The sequence below is a fragment of the Manis javanica genome, chromosome 13 (genome assembly GCF_040802235.1).
Source record: "Manis javanica isolate MJ-LG chromosome 13, MJ_LKY, whole genome shotgun sequence".
Lineage (NCBI taxonomy): Eukaryota > Metazoa > Chordata > Mammalia > Pholidota > Manidae > Manis > Manis javanica.
The window spans coordinates 92,217,704-92,223,508 of NC_133168.1; the positions used below are offsets into that span (position 1 = coordinate 92,217,704).

The following is a 5,805-nucleotide window of genomic DNA, read 5'->3' on the forward strand; positions in this document are numbered from 1 at the left end:
AAGGTCACCTGGTTTCAGAAATGAGGGACAAAGCCGACCAGGACCAACAAGAGACAGGTCAAACCAGTGATATGGGAAAAGGAAGAGGTGGGTGTCCTCTCCTGGAAGCCTCAAGAGGAAGGCATTCTGAGATGGGGTGAGTTTGAAAAAGATGTGGGAAGAGAATTGACTGTTGACTTTGGCAAGTGTTTGACCACTGGTGACCTTGGTAAGAGCTGTTTCATTAGGGTTCAGGAAAATGTAGTAAGATTATTTCAAATAGGCCTATCTTTAAGATGTCCGACAGGGGGAAGTGTTACTCTTGGTATGGCCTCTTGTGTCCCCTTCGGTGCTGGTACAAATTTGTACACCTTACCTTGCAACTTGGCTATTTCCATTTAATGGTCAGTACACATACAGGGCACTTTTGTTCTGACCAGCTACACAATTCACAGGGAAACTCTGTCGTAGTACATGTGAACAATCCTATATTTACTTGTGATTTCTAGGTTTCCTCCTCTTTATTTTTCTCCTTCCCGCTTCGTTGAGATAAAATTGACAGACCATAAATTTCACATAAGCTGTGAAATCTCCCATCATGGCATAATGTGTACACCCATGAAACTGTCACCACAATCGAGATAGTGAGTTTCCTCAGAGAGTTTCCTCATGTCTGTTTGTAGGCAATGCTTTGCCCTGCCCTCAGCCCCTGGCAACAACTGATGTGATTTTAGTTCCAGTAGCTCTGTATGTTTCAGAGAGTCATATACACAGAATCAGCAATATGTATAGTCTTTGCTACACTGGCTTCTTTTACTCAGCTTCCTACACTGGCAACTCATCCATATTGTTCCTGTTTGTCACTGAGGTGTGTTCCATTATATGGAAGGACCACATTTTGTGTTGCCTTCCATTTATTGGTGGGCATTTGGGTTGTTTCCTGTTTGGGGTGGCTTGCAATAGGGCTACTAGGAACCATCTCATTCAGATCTTTATGAGGATGTTCGTTTTCATCCTCTACTGTGTTTTATTTCTCCACCAAAATTTGGGATCCCTGTGGAACTCATTTTTGTGTGTGGTCTGAAGTAGGGTTCAGGCTTTGTCTTCTGGGCCCTTCAACAAGGGAAGTAACACCTTCCGGTGAAACTGCAGTGCCCCCTTCGGGCTCCGTCATGTTCTCCTGTGTTCTTGAACTCGTTTCTGGATTCCCACTGGCCGTGCTCCCCAAGCCACTGGCGTACTGTCTGCAGGACAGTGCCTTTTGCTGAGTCATAAGGTAGGTGTCTCACCACCTTCTTCATGATTCTTGGCCTTGGAAGCTGTTGAGGTGGGTGTGGGCTGACTCTCAGTGACACCCTGCTGGCTGCAGAAGAATGCTGGCGCCTGTCCCCGTGCCGCCCGCATGAGGAGTGGAGTGGGAGACGGTAATATCCCTGCGGTTGAAGCCGACACAGTTGCGGAGGGAGGGTGAGAGGAGGCTGCTATTAGCCTTGAGGAACCCTGCCATCTCTTCCTGGAAGCTTGAAGGCATCTCTCTAACAATGGCTGGGTGCTAGTCGGCACTGTCCCAGCTAGTTGGACGGAAGCCCTCTGAGGGCATGTGTCCACCTTGCCTTATTCCTTTCCATGCTTTTTGGGACCCTGGGTGCCTGGCGCAGGGCTTGGGGCTTCGTAGCACTTGGGTGGTGTGGAAGAGAGGGCTGGGGACAGTCCCCCTCCCTGCCACCCACTCCCCATGTCAGCTTAGATGTGTCACTTCTCCTTTCCACGCTCTGGCCCCTGTGAACAGGGGTATTGGGCTGGTTCCACGCTCTGGACCCTGCGAACAGGGATATTGGGCTGGCCTCTGATTCGGTTCCCTGTCTGCCTGGAGCCTCTGAGTCAGTGGGAAGAGGCAGGGTAGCTGCCAGCTGCCTTGTCTGTCACGGTGAAGGTTGAGGGTCTGCACTTCCTGAGCATGACCTTGGGCACAACACTTGGTCTGCCAACTTTCTGTGATGTCCCCTGAGAAGCGCGCCTGATTCTGGCCCCTGCCTCATCGGGTCAGGGTTAGAAGCAATGGTGGTTTTTGGCGTAGAGCGTGGCTGTTAGCAGTGCCAGCCAGGTAGATGACAGCTGGAAGGACCTCTGGGCGGGCCTTTTCGGTAAGCTGGCTCTGCTTGATTTTAACAGTAGCCCATGCACCTTGTAACAAACGGTATCAGTCCTGCAGAGTGGCAAATGGCAGACGCCGTTTCTACCAGCTTCCTGTCCATAAGGGAGCTCAGTCACGTGGTGTCCAGGTTGCCGCTTCATTGCATTCCCTGAGTGGCAGCTGGAGCCGAGCAGTGGGGTCCCTGCTCCGTAGCAGCTGAAGTGGCAGATGAGCGGGGGCCCCGGGAACACTTGTCACTACTTGCCTTGCACCGGATGGCTCAGGCTGTCCCTGGGCCGGGTTACTCAGCTCCCCCTCAGAGGGGCCCTGGGCTTCTCTGCAGCTTTCAGCTTCCAGCATAAGAAATAGGCCCGGAAATAATTCTGCTGCTGGAATTATTCCTCCACACATGGGTGCAGAGGCGTCCACTGCGATTGTGTTGATAAGAGGGACAGATTGGGAAGGATTTCAACAGGCCCCAGCAAAGAGCCAGTGACATAAGGGGGCAGCTCCGTGGCTGTCAAAGAGAACGGCGGTCCTGCTTTTGGGAATATATGCTGTTTACCCTACAGACGTGACTGTACCTGTACAGATAAGTAGGAAGTGAATGTTTAGGGTCATGTATTGCTGCACGGTTTGAGGTTAGCAAAATGACTGGAAGCAATCCAGGCAGCCCTCATTAGATGGCTGGTTAGACAGACAGTGGGTCAGGCACACATTGGGGCCCCTGCAGCTGCAGAGACAGCCAGAAGTTCCCTGGGAGCCGATGCGCAGATCTCCCGGCCTAACAGCCAGAAAGAGCAAAGTGCATAGATAGCCTTTGAGGGTGTGGGAAATGCTTATATCTTGATTGTGGTGGTGGGTTTATTGGTTGTGCCTTTGCCAAAATGTACTGAACCGCGTGCTTCAGATGCATCAGTTACACCCCGTAAAGTCGGTTAGGATTGAGGGGGGAAGCAAGGAACAAATCAGTGGGAAAGGAGAAGAAAAAATCATTCACCATTGCTCTCATTTGCATAGAGACCCCCTGAAGGAACCACAAAGCATGTATAAAAAAGGGACTTCCTTTTAGGAAAAGTGGGTGGAGGGACAGGGAGGGAGGGAGCTGTTTCCTCTTTCTGTAAACTAGGTTTTTGAGCCAAATGACTATCACCAACTCCACATTGAAAGGGACAAACATGAGTGTTCAGTTTTGAACAGTCGCGTTGTGGTTGAGCAGCAAGAACACGTGCAGAGCTGTGTATCGTGTCTCTCTGTGTGAAAAGGGGGCGATATTTTGATTATAGTGGCATTAGCTGTGGCAGGAAAGACGATGGTGGCTGCCTCTAGGGAGGTGGGCAGGGGGGAGCGAGGCTTGCCCCGTGTTGTACCCTCCTTTCTGTTTGGTCTTTGTTGAGATCACATTCACGTGTGAGGCCACTTGGTTATGGATGAGGTTGAGAGCAGCAAGTGGGGAGCCCTGACTCTTATACCTGGGGGAGGTAACTCACCAGTGCGGTGAGGAAGGGGTGTTCACGGCACACATTCAATTTTTGCAACTATTATTTTATTGAATATTTGTAAGTGACAGACGAATGCTTGATTCAGGAGAAAGCTTTCCCTCCCTACCGCCGCACTGCGCCACGCAGGCTGGGGAGCCTGGCCGTGGGGCGTGGTACTGCGGCCGGTGCCCATGTGCACGCTGCTTTTACATGCGTGGGCATCCCTGTCACTAGGGCCACATGGCACATTTCCTCATCTGCGGTTCTCCTTCCTGCTCTGCTATGGGTGAGAACACCTGCCCGTGGGTGGGGGTCCCAGGAGGGCCCCTCCCGCCCGCTGGCAGGGAGGCCCCTCTGCCTCAGGCCTCAGACTGAAGTCCTTTTGTGTGCTTAGGCCTGGCTCGCCTTGGCAGCCTGGTCTTGAAGAGGGACTTGCCGGAGGCCTCGATGTAAGTGACACTCATCTCTTTGGGGCTGATCTCCACATAAGCGAAGCCACCCAGCGAGTCCTCAGCCCCGTAGTGGAAGCGCAGGTAGCCTTTGGGGACCTTGCGTAAGTGCTTCCTCGAGGGCTCCATGAAGTTCCCAGCCCCGCTCAGCACATAGCCCACGCCGTTCTTGTCCTGCCGGTACTGTGCACAGAGGGTGCCGGTCAGTGGAGCCCCCAGCTCCTCAAGGAGGTTGACCCCAGGCTCTGTGCCCTCCTGTTTGAGTCCAGGGTCAGGTCTGTCCCTGACCACAGAGTCCCCTTGGGCGAGGCACAAAAACCCTCCTGGGCCTCAGTTTCCCCACCTGTAGTAGCGCATAGCTTCTATTTACAGCTAGACAACTGATTAAGCAATTAGCAATTGGCAGCCAGGATGATGGCTTCTAGGGAATTTGGAGTGGTTTTGCTGGCTAGAGAGCTTGGAGCCTGAGGGTGAGTGACGTTTGAGGGATCCCCAAACAGCAGGAGGATTCCAATGTGCTATGTGGCACATTGGCCAGACAGGCGCCCCCCCTTGCCTGGTCCCCTCCCCCCTGCAGACCCCCTCACCTGCAGGTTGTGGTCATGGCCGCACAGGTAGGCAGTGACCCATTCTTGGACAGCAGCGGCACCAGTTGCTTGACCATTTAGTGGGTGGGCCCGTGCTCAGCAATGGACCACACTGCATAGTGCCCAGCCACCAGCACGTAGTCCTCCTTGGCTGCCGCCAGCTGCTTCTTGAGCCAGGACAGCTGCATGCGGGCCAGCTCCAGGTCTTGCGGCTTCTTGGGCTGCTGGCTGAGGAAGTCATCCGAGTTGCCACACAGTGTCACTGTGTCCAGTATGAAGATGGCCACGGACACGTTGGACTGGGGGATCTGGAAGCGCAGGTAGTAGAAAGGTCTAGGGAAGTTCCTGTGGAGGGCACAGAGGTGGTGGATGCATGTCTTGGGCAGAGAAGCCCTGGGTCCAGCTCCAGGCAGTGGGCCTCCTTGTCCACCTTAGCGTGACTCACCATCGCTTGGAGATGCTGGAGTAGGCGATCTGTGCTGAGGCGTTCCCCAGATGGTCATGGTTGCCAGCCAGCACGTACCAGGGCACATTGCGGAGGGCCGGGGCAGAGAATACATTCTCAAAGGTCTCCTGCAGCAGACATAAAGGGTGCCCCGCGGACCTGGGGTCAGGCAGCTCCCCACAACTCCCTGATACTCCCACCAAGTCAGGGACCAGGGACAAGGAGCGCTCTAGGTGTGCACACACGTCAGCGTCCCTCCGCCTCGCGAGTCAGAGGTTCAAGTGGCTTCTCCACATGTTCTGCCCCAACTCCCATCCACTCCAGGGTCACACACCTGGAACCTCTTGTCATTAGCATCCTGCACACCAGGGAAGTAGAAGTTGTCCCCCAGAGACAAAATGAAGTCTGCGCCTAGGATCTGCACGGTCCTGGCAATCTCCTTGGCATTGGCCATTTCCCGGGCTGTGTAGAATGGGGCATTGGGGACCCCTCCCCAGTCCCCCACAGCCACAAAGCGCAGAACGGGGTTTGCGCCGCCATCAGCCAAGGGAAGCGCCAGCGAGATTTGCAGGCTGAGCAGCACGATCTACACGTCCATCTGGGAGGGGAGAGAGAGGCATCTGGGGGCCCAGGGCTGAGGCATGGGCATCAGGCCCCTGGAAGCTCAACTTGCCCTGCCCTGAGTTGGGGGGGACAGCTCCCTGCAGGGCTGACCCGGCATGAGCCCCTC

The 5,805-nt window shown here is 54.3% G+C and overlaps 1 pseudogene; it reads right to left on the minus strand.

The window, feature by feature from the left end:
• Nucleotides 1–3,405: 3,405 nt before the first annotated feature.
• Nucleotides 3,406–5,673, minus strand: LOC140845806 (tartrate-resistant acid phosphatase type 5-like; annotated as a pseudogene).
• Nucleotides 5,674–5,805: the final 132 nt, after the last annotated feature.